Source organism: Ostrea edulis, chromosome 7 (assembly GCF_947568905.1).
Source record: "Ostrea edulis chromosome 7, xbOstEdul1.1, whole genome shotgun sequence".
NCBI classification, from domain to species: Eukaryota; Metazoa; Mollusca; class Bivalvia; order Ostreida; family Ostreidae; genus Ostrea; species Ostrea edulis.
In genome coordinates, this window is record NC_079170.1 from 88,222,828 (window position 1) to 88,241,937 (window position 19,110).

Below are 19,110 nucleotides of genomic sequence, written 5' to 3' on the forward strand. Positions count from 1 at the left end.
TCAATCTTAGCCAACTCGTGTTCCGTCAAGTGCTTTATTGCTCGTTGTCCAGCAAAACACTGGAAATCCGCTTCTTTGTGGCAGGTAAGACAGTTAATGAGTGACATATATATCGCTACTTTCGGTGTTGTAGATCAGATTAAACATATGTGTAAAATTTACCAAGAGCCGTACACAAGGCTTATATATTGAGGAGATTTTCGATGATAGAGCGATAATGAAAATCTCATATTTAAAAGTGAAAACAATTAATTATTTGTTTAAAAAAACTTGAATTCAAATTTGAATGGTTTGGTATATATACATGTATAAACTACTTATTATTTGAATGGTTTGGTATATATACATGTATAAACTACTTATTTTGTAATGGTTTGGTATATATACATGTATAAACTACTTATTATTTGAATGGTTTGGTATATATACATGTATAAACTACTTATTATTTGAATGGTTTGGTATATATACATGTATAAACTACTTATTTTGTTTTTGAATGGTTTGGTATATATACATGTATAAACTACTTATTTTGTTTTTGAATGGTTTGGTATATATACATAAACTACTTATTTTGTTTTTTGGTCCTATGTAGAAGACAATATTTTGGGACCGATTCAAAATGTTGGTTTTTAGTCGTATAGAAGTTTATCACAATAAGGGATACAGAAATAAAGTGATCAGTAAAACCAAATTTCAAAAAGCTTTATCGTTATTATTTCTTTGACATGTATAACAGCAATTAAACTAGGTACCGGGACCTTTAAAAATCCCAGAGGGGCTCAACTCTGACATTTTTGTCTTATAATGGCTATAAAGCTAATCAAGGGGTCAATTCTGTGTTAGAGTATATAGTTTTGATACAATTTGAAATACATGTACATGTATCTAGTTTTGTTCTTTTTGAGATTGGGTCATGACCCCGATCTCTCACTATAAACCCCATACATGAGATATCATCTAATCAGATTTAACTGAATTATATAATGTAAAATTGCTATATATAGCAATTGATTTTATTGCATTGGGTGGGCCAGATTCCCTTTTTATGGCAATACATTATTTAAATGCAATTCTGTGAGATGCATTTATCAAAAAGTATTTTTTTTTTGTAATATAAAAAATGATTACCTTGCTTATTAACTAATTTTAAAATTGATTATAATTCTCTATCGATTATCAAATATTGTCCGTAACTATGGAAAAGAATCACGTTGTCTATAGCGAAATTAGGTACACTCGCAGAAGAAATCCTCATTATTGAAAACCTACTTTCCTAACACCATAGCTTTGGATTTCGTTAGATTTGGAGGGTCTGTGCCTTGCCGTAGAATTTCAGTAATTACTTTTTAAAGCATCGTAGGAGTTTTCAGTGTTACATCTGTGTTGATAATTTGATTACAGCGGCATAAAGTGACACGTTTCCCGTCTAAAACGTAGACTACCCATGATTCAATTAGTGTTTTTTACGGCTTTTGAAATAAAAACACAAGAATTAAAACCAATTTACCGCCTTTGTTCTCTCGGAGGGACTTTTTTCCCTATTTGTTATCTTTATGATCAATTACCACGTTTCTTATCAAATACCAGATTGTTTTTTAACTATTCTGTAATACATGTGTAGTAACATCTTCTAGATCTACATTCTTCACAAAATGTCACATATGGTAATTGCAAAAGTCACGGGTTTTTTCGACCAAGACTTTTAAGAAGGTATACTACAACAGAGAATTTGATGTGGATGAAAAGTACAGGATATGTACAACGATATTTTGAAATTGAAAACTATCAAATTTGCTTTATGTAGTCAAAAATGCAGTTTTAGTAGAAAGCAAAAAAAAAAAAAAAAAAAAAAAAAAAAATTAAACCCCTGCTGGACTCGAAACCGCGACCTACAGTTCAGAAGTCGACGTGCTTTTTTCTCTTTTATTGCTAACTCACTGAGCTACTCAGCTAAGCAATAACTTTTGAAATGAATAGGCAAATATTGCTGATATTTATACTTTCATCCCTGTTTTAAAAGGAAGTCGCCATTATAACGATGTAGAGTACCTCCTTAAAACGGAATCGCGTGTCCACAGTAGGTGTGCCCTCAATGACCTGACTCGAACCGGACGTAAAATAACGTACAAGTAACGAAGAGAAAAAAAAATCAGACGAGATTTAAAAGCATGTTCCCTAATTTCTGTCACTTTCCCCCTCTACAAAATTTTTTTACCGTTTTCAAAAAAATTTTTTTTTTTTTCTTCTAATTTTCAATTCAAAAGTCTGAAATTATTACAAGACAGCTAGTTTGTCATGCAATCATTTCCTGCTTCAGATTAGAAAAAAGTCAAATACACCATATATCAAAGACTATTTGAATATTTAAGATTAACAGGAAATTCTTTTCAACTCAATTGTTGTGGAAAATATTTTCGACTTTAGTCTTTAACTAAGTCCTTGAATGTGTAAAAACTTTAGTTTGAGTAATAATATTGTATATATGTAACGCGGGAATTTTTTTGTGTACAGTTGTATTTATTCACTTTGTATGACGATTTAACTTTGACAGTTTATTTCCCATTGATTTTGATACACATAAAAGTACAATGAGCAGTATGCAATTTCCTTAAAGATATTATAGACAGTCTAATGTCGTATGGGACCACAAGTCGTGAATTTGTTTTTTATGGACTCTATGAGCCTTTTGCTGATATGTGCGGTCCAGTTTTGTTTTTTGGGGACCCTATGGGTCTTTTGCTGATATGTGCGGTCCAGTTTTGTTTTTTGGGGACCCTATGGGTCTTTTGCTGATATGTGCGGTCCAGTTTTGGGTGCTTTCTGAGATTATTTTCTTTTCTTTCAGTGACTTTCATTTAAAACATATTACTGTTGGATATCTGATATAAAAATAGAGTACATACATAGAGGATATCCAATGCTTTGTAGTTGGATATGGAATTTATTTTATAAGACGGGATTTTTATTCTTTTTTTTTCACGAATGCAAAGGAAAGTCTCGAGAGTCTGGGAAAGCGAGACTACGAAAACATGTAAGGCTAGTCCGTTTCGGAAACTGTCGTGACGTCACGATGACCTGTTTCGCAGCTGTATAGCCAAACGATCGGTTGTATATTTGAGGGGGTGGACAGGATGAGAGGAAGGGGGAGGTAGGAGGCGGGAGGGGGAGAAAGAGGTTTAGTGGGGAGGTTATTATACTTCTTTTTATAACTCCTATCGTTTTTAGCTCACCTGAGCTGAAAGTTCAAGTGAGCTTTTCTGATCGCCTTTTGTCCGTCGTCTGTCCGTCTGTAAACTTTTTACATTTTTAACTTCTTCTCCAAAATCACTGCGCCAATTTCAACCAAACTTGGTAAAAAGCATTCTTGGGTGAAGCTCTTTCAAGTTTGTTGAAATGAAGGGCCATGTCCCCTTCGAAGGAGAGATAATCACAACAATGCAAAAATAGGGTTGAGTCATTAAAAAATCTTCTCCCCAAGAATCACTTGGCCAGAAGAGCTGAAACTTAAATGAAAGCTTCCTGACATAGTGCAAATTCAAGTTTGTTAAAATCATGACCACCGGGGGTAGGTTGGGGCAATAATAGGGGATAAAAGTTTTACATGCGAATGTATAGGTAAAATCTTTGAAAATCTTCTTCTCAAGAACCACTGGGCCAGGAAAGTACAAATTTACATGAAAGCTTTTTGACATAATGCAGATTCATGTTTGTTAAAATCACGGATCCGGGGGTAGGTTGGGGTCACAATATGGATCAAATTTTTACATGTGAATATATGTAGGAAAAATCTTTAAATATGGACCAAGGTGACTCAGGTGAGCGATATGGCCCATGGGCCTCTGGTCCTTCAACACCACTAATCTGCACCAAATTAATCGCACTGGATATACATGTATGTATTCGATGTGGTTTCCATTGTGTTTTAACTGACAAAAGAAATAATTTACAAATACAGGAAATGAAGAATACATTTGTATTATCGCGTAAGCCTGTTATATCTATACGTATTATAACCGTTGCAGCTAGTGCATATGAATAGTAAACTGACATGCAATACGCTTCAGTACCCAAATGAAATGCAATTTATCATTATTCGGGGAGAGGAAGGGGGTTGGAGGGAGAGAAGGCTGACCCCCTGTCCGCCCCCTCATATTTCTGAACCGTTGTAGAATAGAAATAAAGTTCTTGTTTTCGTGGATGATGCAGGATTACCTCCTCGGTTTGAAATACCCGTATAAAAGTCTCAGCTTTTAGATTTCAAAATATTTCTCAACCTCGGGGGTTATCTTGCAACATGCACGAAAATGCTATCTTTATTTCTTAATTAAGAGTTTTAAAATATAGCAAAAAATTACCATATTTGTTCAAAATATTCAATCAGAGGAGGTGGGGTGGAGTTGGGGGTTGGTTGCAGCCCCCGTATCCCGCCCTCTAGATCCGCCTCTGTATATGACATACATGAACTAAATATTTTGCCTATGCTGAATGGTACTTATACCTATAGTATTTCTATGAGGTATATCTTATGATTATGAAATGTTCAAGTCTTCGTTTATAGAATACCCAGCATTAAATATTACAGTGTACACCTCATTATGTATAATATATCTATAAAAGTGCAATTCATGTATTATGAGTGTATTTTAGTACTCAGTACGTTTTTTGAAACTGCAACATGTTGTACAATATGTGCTCCACACAGCGGGCAATATACGTAATTCAATAGGAAAACGAATGCTTTGATTCTAATTTAATATTCCCAGGCTGTTCATTTTACGACAGAGAGAACATGATTTAATCTTATGCTTTTTAATGGCTCAACTTTTAACTGACGTTCCAGACGATCTCTCTCTCTCTCTCTCTCTCTCTCTCTCTCTCTCTCTCTCTCTCTCTCTCTCTGTGTGTGTGTGTGTGTGTGTGTGTGTGTGTGTGTGTGTGTGTGTGTGTGTGTGTGTGTTAAGAACCACGCTTCAACTTCTGGGAGGGTAGTTGTATGTTGTGATGCTATTCTTAAAACAATCGCTAAATAGGACGAAGGCCCCCGCTGTAGGGATACAAAATCTAATTCTTACTTCTCTCGCTTTTTATTAAAAAACAAAATCGAGCAGAAAATGTGCCTCAGGGTGACCTCATGAACCCCCGACAATTTCCATTGTAATTAATCAGACAATTTCCAACCTAATTAATCAGACTTAGATCTTCGCCATATTCCCACACACACTGTTTACATGGTGCGGATCTAAGAAGTGTGATTTTAATTAGACTGAACAATTTCAGACATGAATATATCATAATTATCAACATATTTGTATATGGTATCATGTACATGTAGTTATAATGTTTAATTGTTAAAATTGTTTATGCTCCCTGAGGGTCCTTGTTTGGTGAATAAATAAATGAATATAAATAGAATATATTATATTAAGACATATATCGGCGTAATATCATCCTACAAAACTTTTAAACCAGAAGAAAATTCTGAAAGCAAACTTTATATCGTCCCTTAAAAAGCTTCTCTTAATCCTATACAAAAATCAATTAGTAAAAAAATTGCAGGTACGTTGCTCTCTGTTTACGTGAACCCGTTTAATTGATTTCGACACAAAGGGATTTTTTTAGGGTCTGTAGGGGGCCGAAAAAGGCCCCATTCCCAATGCTAAAAAGTATGTTATTTTCCCGAATTTTTGCTTTGAAATTCCCAAACAATGAAAACAAATCAAAGTGGGTTAGCCTTATTGTTCATATATCATCTTCACAGACCCACAGATTACAGTTTTTGCTTCAAAATTGTTAAATAAACCTAATTTTTGGCCTCTGCATATTTGAATGAGGTAAGCTTTGACCAAATTGAATATCAGAAGGAGTCCAATTATACCTTAGTGCACTCTGGTGATTTGGCTTTCTCCCTACTTCTTTATATGGAACAATTTTCCCAATTTTAAGCAAAAGTCGCTATTTTTCCCAATTGAAAAGGCCCAGGCCCTTGAAAAAAACCCTGACATATTTTATTGTAACTGAATTTACAAAGTTCTTAAAACTTAGAACACCCCCCCCCCCTCCCCCATATACATGTACGTGTATAAATAACGATATGTTTTAGTATGCATAGTACATGTATAACCCGTTTAATTACTAAATCGGTCTTCATTCATCCGAGTCTGACAGTACAATTTTACAATCTAATTAAAATCAGACTTCTTAGATCCGCGCCGCATACTCTGCGTATTGTAGCGATTGTGAGCGTATCTTAGAATCTGATTTTAATTAGATTGTACAATTCATCACCTGGAAATGGGAAAGGATCCCACTTGATTAATTTTCTCCTTGTTCTTACCGATGTTATATCATCACTATTTATATTAAATATTTTGTGTATCAGATTTCGAATAGTGATATGCTTGAAATGAAAGCTAAAAAAGAAAATAATCTCAGATATAAATCCAAAAGAAGCAACCGAAAAATTGACTTCGCACATGTCAACAAAAGATCCAGATGTTCACAAATAGCAAACCACGTCTTGCCCCACATCGCACTGGGCTGTCAAAGATATCTTGACCGTAGTTCGATATTGACTGATCCCCGCGACAGGCTGGAAGTGGGATGGTGTCGATACGCCTTGAACGTTCGTATATATCTCGTGGGGGCGATGGTTGCAGTATTTTCAGACCTTCTGAATTTTCCAAATGACATATTCCAAAAACTGAATCGATAAATATTGAATTTCATAAATTGTAAAATGCTGGATCCGCCTCTGAGACTCTCAGCTTCAGTGATTCAGTTTTATAGCCCTATGTATTGTTCTAAGTATAGTACGTGTATTATGGTTCCATAACAAGAAGTTAAATACATGTACGATATTAATAATATCATCGTTATCATGTGAAGAACATATTCTAGGTTTGGTTTGCGTCCACGGGTGGTCAGCTTTGTAAACCTTGAATTCGAAAAACAAAACATTTTTCCATTATGCTCTACGTCTTTCGAGGCCATTGATTGCCATCTCATGAAGAAATGTGGCAGATTTGATGGGTTCCGACTTCGATATGAATAATCTACCATCTTGACATGAACTCCTATTTTGAAAATCCAGGATATACTGAAATTATTTGAACAGATCAGACTGTGCGAATTTTGACCCTTTGTCTCACACCAAGCGTCTGTGATATCAGGAGAGTCGGAGCGAACGTAGTTTGTGTTTCTAATTATAGAAATTTATATCATTATTGATTAACTTAAAAAAATTAAAAGGAAATTTGCTTTCAATGAGATCTTGATCAGTGTAATGCATCATTCATAACTCTTTTTAATGCAATTGTCAATAGATGTAGATGCCTTTTGGATATTCTGATAAACGCCTAAATCTGTCATAATTTGTGCATCAATCCGTAACTTAGAAATCGGAATTTGATGCTAATAAACCGATCTTTTTATCTTCCTGTTCAACCTTTCATCTACCTAATGCATTATTCCCTTTAAGCTCATCAAAATGAATTTGAAAATATCACTGAGTTAACTAGCATATTCTTCAGGCAACTATAGCAGAGATTGATGATTGTATATGTATGTCTAAAAAATGCACGATGACTTTACAAAGAGTAGTTTACAGTTTGCTAAATCGATTCATTAGTTCAAATAATATAAATCTTTACTAAACACTTTTTTTTTAGTAATGTGAAGATTATCATAGCTGGGGCGCAATGTAAAAAAAACAACAACAACCTTTTAGTTGATTTTTTCAAAAGTATTTTTTGGCAATTTTGGGGGTCTTGAACCAAATACCAATAACTAATCGATAAACGTTATCCTTATTGATAAATAAAAAAAATATTTCCCATATAGCTTTAAAAAAGTCCATAAGAGCAAAAATAATGTATGGACGTAGGGGTTGTGAGGTTTTGGTTTACATCAATGTTGGACTTATCCGCTTGGGCCCAACAAAACCATGATGTGTTTATCAAGTTTCTTGGAATGATGACGTTTTAAACATGTGTTGATATAAACCAATGAGATATTCGAGTAATTCTAACATTTTTACGCACCACATATATTGTAACATGTTTAGAATTAAAAATATTCTATGCAATATGGGAAAATCATCGTATGATCTACACTTGTCTATTGTATTGAATTATACAGATGTTAAAATACACTAGGATTTAGTCAGCATATAATTTGTTAGACCCTTGAGCAGACAAACTCATTTCACAATGTACATGTACAATATGTCTTCATATCAAAACATCGTATGGTGACCTGAACTCCTTTTGTTTTGGCTCGTGGAGATGGTTCCCTTTAATTCGATCCCGATTGTTTGGAACATGCTGAAGTCGACTTGTGCATATTGGGTTCTGGTACGAGATGACCAGGGTAAAATTTTGTCAGGGTTCGAATTGTCTGGAACCCAGATTTGTACTCCATCAGCGTCTGGATTCTGTTCAAGATTTTTTTTTTTAACTCAAAGCGAGGCTTATTGAAATTCTGATAATATTAGTTACAGTTAGTTAGTGACATGATGCGGAAAAATACATGGTGTGAAAAGAAAACCTATACAGGGCGAGGTTTCGCTAACTAACTGTGTAACGAATTTATCACGGCGAACACCTCTAACTGTATATGTGGGGGTCTATATCATACAACTTATCGCTTCGCCAATTTGGTCACGGCTGCAAGTCGAACCCGACAATTTTACTCGCTCAATACGGATTTTTCTCGCATGATACGGGTTTTTTTTCACGGCGTCATGTGACCAAGATCTGACCAATTAGATTTCAACAATTTTGTCTGAGGCGCTGATTGGCTATAGTTGAAAAAGGTAATACCTGCGCCACAGAAGCTACTTTGAATCGAACTATCAAGACTTGAAAGGTTGTTTTTTTTACTAAAGGAGAGAGAAAAAATATCAGTGTTTAGAACATTGTATTTATAGGTAAGTTGAATGTGACACTGCGTGTAATACAATACTTTTAATGATCCCTTATAAATTATTTTTTTTAAAGGAGCCCATGATTTTTATCAGGCACTATCGCAAACACAAGTTCCTTCAATAGCAGCCTTAAATTTTCTTTTTATAGTTCTAAAGGGGAACATTTTTTCTATAGAAAGCATCCAGACATTTGTGGGGAGATATATATTCTCTTTAGAAAAGTCGAGAGTCATAGCCTTCATCGACTTCTCTTCGCAAGCATTCATGTTTTGATTCTGGAAAACGTGTAAATACCGGAGTCGGTGACGGTTTATGCTTCGACCGACCTTTCGACTCAGATGTGCCTGGATTTACGCAATAGACAAGTTGTTTTCTAACATTTAACAGTAATGCACAAAACTGTCGCAAGGAAATCAACACTTATTTGCTTTTAATCCATTTTCAACATGCCCCTGTCCCGGGTTTAAATCACAACTCTGATTACGTCAGCCAACTCTTAACTGGTCTCCTATTGTGACATCGCTTCTCCCAAGATCAGTTAATGTAAACCCGGGACAGGGGACATATTGAAAATGGAATAAAAGCATGTAAGTGTTGATTTCCTTGTGAAAGTTTTCCAGAATCAAAACATGAATGCTTGCGAAGAGAAGTCGATGAAGGCTATGCCTCTCAACTTCTCTGAAGAGAATAGGGAGATACATGTACAGACAAACATCGGGGTGACCCAGACAAAGATGAGTAAAATCTGCGTTATTCCGAGCTATCGGTGATCATAAAGATAATATGTGCAACAGATTTACTCAAAGTTTCAAGTCCGTTCAAATCATTCTAATTAAGATTATACTTGTAAATTCCGCTCATTTACGATTATGCAATCCATACACAGATTTTTGTTTGGAGTGCATCATATTCATGTATGGAGTGTATCACAGAGGAACGGGGTTTACAATTCTAATTTTAATTGTCATTAAAGTTTACATTGTTTTGTACTTTATGCACCATCTGTTGATGAAATATGAATACAACGTTTTTTCAGATATTTAAATCGATTTCGCTGAAACAAAATCTTGTATGTCAGCGAATTATCGAATGTTCCCCCTCAAAAGTGTATTAGCTTTATTTTCAGAAATGATCGAAACATCATAATCTCTAACAGGCGGTCACTCACTTCTCAGATATTTCAGCAGATGTGTTTTGAAAAGCGTGCTGCACGGTCATCTGTACAGACATTATCAACCCCAGCGCCAGCATTTCCCAGTTAACTGGCTCCAACATCTTCAAAACATTTCCAAACTCACAATCTACATTCTTTTTCAAAACTCAATGCACTATCGGAAAAAAAAACCACGGTCGCGGAAGCTCAATGTACTCTGAGCGTTCGTTTCGTAACCGGGAGGTCGTGAGTTCGAGCCCCGCTCGTGCAATGGCGGCCATTGCCATTGACCATTGTCAAACATATTAAGCTGTTAAGTGATTGCTCCTTCATCAAACGCTCGACATTTAAAAGTGAGAATAACGTGTCTTTCTGACATTACCTTAAAACGAAGGTACGGTGTCGCGGCAGGCGTTGACACGTTAGAGAACCCTCAATGCTAAGGCCGTAAGCGCTAAGAATAGGTAATTCACCTATAACTGGTGACGTCTCAGTCTGAGTGAAAAATTCTTGACGGGACGTAAAACAAACAACCAACCAACTGTAGGAAAAAAAAAGGTGAAACCAGACATTCCTAAAAACATGAGATCAACTAAGGCCATGTTCAGATGCGGAGTCTCTAGATGTACCAATGAGGATTGAACTGATCCATATAAATGTGAAGCAAATGAGGACCGAATTTAAGTGAGCTATGTGACCGAAACGAAATAGAAAAACGCCTTTTCTACACTGTTCTTAATATGAGGATATCTGCAGTAAAATACAATACATCATAATTTTAGATAATTTCTTTTTTGTAAATGCAATTATTCTCGACAGACAATAAACTTCATATTTTTGTACAAAATTAGGCAGCAAAAAGAAAGAGAAACCAATCATTTGATATCTACGTTCCATATACATGTTTTGACATATTGCTACAATACATACATATATATTGACACAAAGTGACATACAGGTCCGGTTGGGCCGGATGTTAATTTATAAATGTAATTAGTAAAACGTTCTGAATTTCAAAATAACACAGATCACCATAATCTCTCTCTCTCTCTCTCTCTCTCTCTCTCTCTCTCTCTCTCTCTCTCTCTCTCTCTCTCTCTCTCTCTCCTTCTCTCATACACTAGTTGAGGAAATATTCTATTTCATTACTAAAACTTCTCACACAAAGCTGAGGCTGACATCGTGTTGTTATATGTGTCACCGTTAGACAGTTCATAGGCGCTGACAATGGTGTTTTTGCCAATATCCTTAATTAATCTGAACAATCCAGTTCAGGGAAATGAGCAAGTATTGGTCATTTCTACTGATCTATAGCTTAGCAACTTGACGAATTACTATTGAGCGAGTTGATAAATTTCGGTGGTACATGACAATCTTGAAAATTGCCCAATTTCTTAAATCACTCACGAAGATGGCAGCGAATTTACAGAAATTGTGCGGAGCAATTTTTTCTTCCAAGATTTACGGAAACTATGTTACAATCAACTGAAACTCATATTGCAATTGATAAATTATCAATTCATTTTCTGCAAATACAGAGACAGTCATAAAAGAAACTGAGTGCCCAGGACCATCGCAATGTCATACCACATATGTATGTTGACTGCCTTCGAGGTCATCATGTGTTTTATTGGACCTCATGTTTTTGATATTACATGTTGGACAAAGGGTCAGGGGATTTCCAATGTACATGTACATTTTTGTATATTATTAATTGCACCGAATATTCAGTCAAATGACGTAAAGAGTAGTTACTTTCCCGCGATTTGGATTTTTCTGAAATGTACATAACGGGTTTCTGCTAATTTAGATTCTGCTGAATATACACGGATGTCATTATAGATGTGACGTCATCGATATGACTGCGTGTTCTTGGCATTATAATTATAACTTCGTAGTAAAAATAAAATAAATCGATTTATGAATCGTACACACGATTTACAAAGTCGTTTCTACGATTTGATAAACCATAGAAACCATTTAAAAAGTAGTTTAGAACTACAGTTGTGTAAACCGTATAAATGATTTTAAAAGCTGTTTCTTCCTTTTCACAATTGTTGCTACGATTTATTAAATGGTATATTTATATAAGATTTAAAAGATAGTTTCTACGATTTTCTAAATCGTAGCAACGATATAAAAATCGTTTCTACGATCCGTAAAGCATATAAAGGATTTTGACATTAGGCCTACTGGCCTTATCTGTCACCTGAGTATTAGTTTAAACTATCACCCGCCCGAAGGTGTATAAAATCTAAATTAATTTTTCTGTTTTGCCAGTCTAATTAAAATTAGATCTTTAGATTCCCTCTAGCAATCGTAGGTAAACGGATCAAACGATCTAATTTTAATTAGATTGTTGTTTTGTGTTTCAAAGTTAAATTCTAATATTCAGCAGCAGTATAAAACAAAACGTGTTCTGTTCCCGAAAGTGCCCACACTGATGAAAGATTATACATATATGTTATATCAATACTATATGACTATTTTGGACACACCCTAGAGACAGACCCCGGGGGATGCCAAATTCACAATTTTTGTTCATCTCTTTCTGCTTTTCCTTAATATACATGTACATTTAGTTTTCTATACAGTATCTGCAAAATTAAAGGAGAAGTCTTTCATAATCACTATGATAATTTTGGCCCTTCCCTGGATCCAAAACCCTTCCCCTAGGATCATGAAATTTACAATTGGTAAAGGCTCCTAAATACTAGAATTCATGTAACTGTGTCACTAGCAATAAGAAGATGTTATTTAAATGTTTTACACATAAACGACACATGCCAAGTTTGGCCCCACCATGAAGTCATAACACATAACACCTAGCCAGGGATCATGAAATCCACAATTTTGGTAGAGACCTTCCTGCCTTACTCGACTAGTTTATATAGAAAATGTTTGAAAAATCGTCAATGTTTGGCAGATTTTTACTGCCTTTTAAGGTTCCGAATTGTAGTATGAAACTTGCAATATATCTGGTCCTTGTCCCAAAGATGGTTCATTTCAAGTTTTAAAAGAATTGGAAGAGTAGCTATCAAGAAGCATTGAGGGGTTGATTTAACTCTCCATGTCCCCGCCCCTTTCCTATATTTCCCTCCCTTCTCCTCTCCCTCCCACCCTTTCCTTTCTTTTACCTTCTCACTCTCCCTTTAATCTCTCCTTCCATCCCGTCCCCTCGCTCTCCTTTCTTTTGTCTTCTCCTTCCCCATACAAGTGCTGAATATTTTTTTATGTGGTCACGTTTAATTCATGTGTCCATTCACCAAATTTATATTGAATTTTCCCAAAAAATGTTTGTTTGGAAACCTCTTTGTGTCTAAATGAAAGTCTACCCGTGGGACGTTGAATGTTTGTATGTTCGTGTTCGTGAGTTTTCTTTTAACATTTTCAACTTCTTAGATACTAGTGGACCAATTTATTTCAAATTTGGTATGTAGCATGTATGAGGACCGAAAATGTACCCCCCCCCCCCCCCACTGCGGAGGAGCGGGACCAAAGACTATCGAAATATGGATGGTGCAATATATCAGCAGGAAGCTTAGTGATGAGAGGGGAGGCCGTGTCAGGGACTCACATCCTAGTAAGACTCATGTTCTGTAAATGTAATACACATCTTAAAGCCTCTTTATACTTAGCAGGCAAACTGCGTATATAGTTATAGAGATCACCCTGTTTCTCTGGAGAAATACTGGTGGTCATTATGTGATAAAAATCAACAGTTTTCAAAAGTTAAAACTGTAATCGTTGACCATCGAATTGGAACACTTACTTATGTTCATGTGAGCTCTTCGTTGGTCTCTTGTTCTATAAAAATATGTCTTTCAACATGGGTGGATCCATGATTTCAGTGTAAGGGGCGGGAAAAAAGTCCGAGAGGGAAAGGTGTCTGGGGGCCACCATTACTGCATTTTGTTAACAAAATCTGGCGCAGAACTAATAGTATTTTAGCACACATAAGTGTAGATTATATGTTTTAAACTTACCTAGTTGAAATAGTTACTTGTAGGAATATGGAAAGGTGAAGATAACGAATAGTGATCAATATCATAACTCCTATAAAGGAATAGAAAATTAAGAGTCGAACAAACAAGGACCCATGGACACATCAGAATTGGAATCAGGTGCCTAAGAGGAGTAAGCATCCCCTGTCGATCGGTAACATCTGCCGGGGTAATATCTATGTGTATAGAATGGCCTAACAATGGGTATGAAACACGTCAGACAGCATTTGACCTAATGATAGGTTGTGCTGGCAAACTATCTAGATCGTAATAAAGACCTTCGAATTTGCGAAATGCTGACTTTAAACGAGACTGTTGGAACCCCTGTAACATCAACGTGAAGCTGACCCTATCTCATAAACAAGAAAATATAATAAGTACCTTTATTAAATAATTTCTCTCAGCCATTCATGGTCTGTCGGAACAGACATTCTCGACCTGACGGAAAAAACCGAGTGGTATTCCGATTATCCGGTTTTGTTTAGTCCACAAAGAAATCGGAATGATCCAGACTAGGTGATGTTGCATTTTTACCGGGGCACGTCCAAGTAAAATAAGATAGGCAGGGTGAAGATTTGTTAACGATACTCAAGAACAAATTGAACAATTAAAATAGCTTCAAAGGTTTATGTTCCATTCATGGGTCAATATCTTTATTTCATAATAACTGTCTTTGAAAATGGTTTTTATCTTGTAGCAACCTAGAATCTTAATCAGTCTAAGCAGATCAAAAATAGAAATATATACATTTTCTTATGAAGCAGACTGTCTGATGAGATTAATTGGAACAATACAACAATTTAAAAGGAATGGAATATTTGAGATCAGGAAATCCTTCAAAGCGAAAACAAATGTACAACAGATTTCATTAGAAAACTTTCATGACCAAACTCTCGCTGAAACAACAATGTAACAACTGTTCTGTTCCGTCTCATCACATGACAGAGACAATCAATTTAAAGTCTCTACTGTTGGTGACAGTCGAGTCGATTGCCGAGAAACCTCACAACGGAATTAATTTCCAAGACATGCAACTTGTCAGCCTCCACGCGGTGTTCGTTTCAATTCTAATCTTCATCAAGAGGCTCTACCAATCACGCCATCTAGTGTTAATAAAAACAATACGTCAAAATCGTGATGACGAGCGACGGAAATCGATTTGATATGGCGAGGTTTTCTCTTTCATTTTCAGTATGGCAATATTGTTAGTTACCGTCTTCCTTGGAATATGGTAAACAGACTACCTGGCACATATGTACAGAGTCATGCTTGTGTTTCCATCTGTGATTGGTGGAAAACACACGTTGATAAAATTTTCTATTTATTTCATTGGTTAAGATGTCGCTTACGTCATTTGATAGCTACAGCCATCAATTATCGTGAATTTTCAACCATAGGTAAAGATATGTATTTTTCATAACTATTTTGAACTATCCTAATCTCTCTCTCTCTCTCTCTCTCTCTCTCTCTCTCTCTCTCTCTCTCTCGTTAATTGCTTTACGTATATGCCATTCGGAATATTTTTCCTTATAAGGATACGTTATAATCTATACGCATGACATTCAAGACCAGTGCCTGGGAGTTCTTCATCGACTTAAGTCTATTTTTAATCTATGAAGCCTGACCTCCCACCTTCATCCCTAGTCGATTGATTTTACCCGGATTAAATCCCTAACATGATCTGCATATCAATAGCAAGCGCAGAAAATTAGGACAGAGAGAATTCGAGTCTACATATACGTCCAATTAATTTTGGAGTAAAGGAAAAAAAAACTCGGACCATTTTCTATTTTCGCAACGTCACATCTCGTTGACCTGAGGTTATGAACTTACATAGATTATCTCATTTTTATCCTAGTCTTGTGGTTCCCTACATAAAGAAAGGTGAAGATAACGAACAGGGATCAATCTTATAACTCCTATACCAATACAAAATAGATAGTTGGGCAAACACGGACCACTGGACACACCAGAGGTGGGATCAGGTGCCTAGGAGGAGTAAGCATCCCCTGTCGACCGGTCACACCCGCCGTGAGCCCTATATCCTGATCAGGTAAACGGAGTTATCCGTAGTCAAAATCAGTGTGCCAAGAACAGTCTAACAATCAGTTCGAAACACGTCAGACAGCATTTGACCCAATGATAGGTTGTATTTGCAAACTAGATCGTTATAACGACCATAGAATTCGCGAAATGCTGACTGCAATCGAAAATGTTGGAACCCCTGTACTATCAACTTGTTTATCAATAGCTTGCCTCGATTTAAAAATTGACCATGCGCAGAACAAGCTCTTGCGTATCGAATCAGTTGAGAGGTATAAACACCGTATGCGCTACATTTGGCCTAATACATAGCGAACTGTAATTTCGATCTTAGTTAGGATAAGACACATGACTTTACGGTCTATGTTTTCACTTTATAAAACAAATGATGCAGTAGCGGATTTGAATAAGGAGATTGCCTTGTGCAACAGAAAATACAAACCCATTGGTTTTTCTGCATTAAACAATAGCAACCACTCACGTCGAGTTTCCAGTTTCAACTCCTTAACGGGTATACCCGGTGATGTGAAAGCAGGTGTCCTATTATTGCCTTAGGGTTAGTCTGGCATGACCTGTGCCACAAGGTGAAAATCAACATGTCACTGTACTTACTATTACAGAGAAATTGTTCTTATTACGAGAAGATATCACTGTAAGCTTGACGTCAAATGATCATGATCTGTTCGATTAAACTTGGGCTTTTAAATGGATTTCAATTTATAATTACCGACAAAAAAAGGGTGGGGGGTTCTAACATGTATCAAATTTTAGTCTACAATTCTTTGCAAAATGAGATTGCTGAAATACAGAGGAATTTCGGTATCTCGATCATCAATATATCGACGAACATGGATAGTGAGTTGGAATCCCCAACATTTTCTTTATGTGTGAAAAATCTCGGGTGGGACATTAAACAATATATATCCAAATTTCTTTATGCATTTTAAAATCAATATCTGGAACTCTCGGATATCTCGAAGTTTGATCTCGGCTATATCGAGTTCGGAAGTTCGAGGTTTTTTTTTTTTGGTGTTTTTTTAACAATATATTGTACTAATTTGCTCTATGAAAAATACGGCAATGCTACATGGGTATTACTACATTAAATCTAAGAATATCTATGGAGATTTGTAAAAAAAAAAAAATAAATATCCTATTGTACAATCTTCAATTGTACTACAGAGCTTTTTATTTTTCAATTCGAATTAATTCCATTGGCACAGGTTATGTTACAGGTACGCTTATACAGGGGGTGGAGGACTGAGGGTCTAACCCTTCTACCCCGAGCGTGGTAGAGATGGATATTTGCCTATTTCATGTTCTTCTAGTTGTAGAATAATAAGTGTTAATCCCGAGTATAGATTGGACCTCCATTAAACTGCCCGCGTGTAAATTTAGTTCTGTAACAAATTAAGCCTAATCTAGAACGGTTCTCGTCTAAGGGGAGGTAATTTGCTACAAGTGCAAGTGCATCGTGCTTCGACACGGTTATCGAGGTAATTGATACTAATTGAGGTGGTCTTGGCACTGGTTAAGATTGTTTAGACTGGATATGTGTCTAGAGTTATCCATTACTTATGATAAACAAGGACTTTGTTTCTCATCCTCTGTAGCATGCTTCTGTAAACAGAATTTTGCTATGGATAACAAAGGTTTTGCGGGGGACCAGTTTTCGTTCCACGTTCCTCTACAGAATGTTCGTTGCAAATACTTGAAGTGCAAAAACTATTGCCGGAATGATCGTCCGTCACTTTCGCAGTTTCCGTAATTTGCTTTTAGCGAAAATTGGGATATTAGTAGGGTCTGTCCGTCTGTCTGTAACATCTTGGATTCCAGGTAATATCTAAAATAGAGATTGAGCTTAGCCTTAACTTTAGCAATAACACTAGAATCTCAATCACTAAAGGATTACCTCTAGTGTTATTCTAAGATCAAAAGGGTCAAGGTCACAAACAAGATAATATAAGAAAAGGCTTCCAGAAATATATAAGATATCCCAAATAAGTATTGTGTGTAATTTACTATTTAGCAATGAACTTTCACACAAGGAATATTCATAACTTAGGGATGAATTTCATTGTTTGCATTAGATCTCAAAGCCAAAGGTCAAGGTCTCTTGTAGTAAGCGGTGTTTCCAGATAGTATCACAAATAGTATTTAAGTTGCAGAAATGGAACTTCACCCCATAACTTATGGATGACCTATGTTGTTTTTTGTGGTTGCAATGCCAAACGTCAAAGAAATAAATAGTTCCGAAATTGTCAGACATAGTTTCATATGATATCTGAAATACTGCTTGAGCTTTAGCAATTAAACATCAGGATTTTACATAACTTACGAATGTCCAGACCCCGACTTCTTGAAAACAATTTAAGTCCTAATTTGGACTTAAGTTTGATATTTTAATTAAATTTTGACTGCTCAAATAAAAGAATTCTCAAACTTAAATTTAAGTGTGAGATTTTTTCGAGAAATCTAAGCCTTGTCCCAATTGTGTTAGTCATAGTCGTAGAATTAAATCAAGGTCACCGCGTCAGATATGGTACCGAATGATTTTCGGAAGAGATTTCAAACATAAATTGAATTTTATCAAATGAAGATGATTCCTATTTAAGGGTGTTCCCTATTCTTTTCAGATAAGAAGGTCAAGACCCAAGGTCATTGTTCACATGATCAGACATGATATCCTGTTAGTTTCAGCTTTAATTTCCAGGATATCGTGTTTTGTTTCTGTGGTCCAAAGATGATGTTCATTGGGTACAACATGTATCTATCATACGATGTGATTTCTAGATAGTATCTGAGATTTAGCAATGAAATATCATATAATTTGCTTCCCTACCTCAACAGAAGATGGATTGTTTTAACTGCAAATATCAAGGTCAACAACTCTAATGACGTTTAACACGACAGTGTGTACTGTGGATAATATCTTAATATTGTAACTGAGCACTGAAAGCAACACCCCACAGCCAGATAGT

At 35.9% G+C, this 19,110-nt stretch overlaps 1 protein-coding gene across 1 annotated transcript in view; it reads left to right on the plus strand.

Annotated features, from left to right (window-relative positions):
* LOC125657129 (uncharacterized) overlaps positions 1–19,110 on the plus strand; it is a 56,694-nt gene continuing 37,584 nt past the window's right edge. Inside the window, exon 1 of the mRNA XM_056145558.1 lies at positions 1–84. The gene's annotated coding sequence lies outside the window, so the exon portion shown is untranslated. The remainder of the gene's footprint in view (positions 85–19,110) is intronic.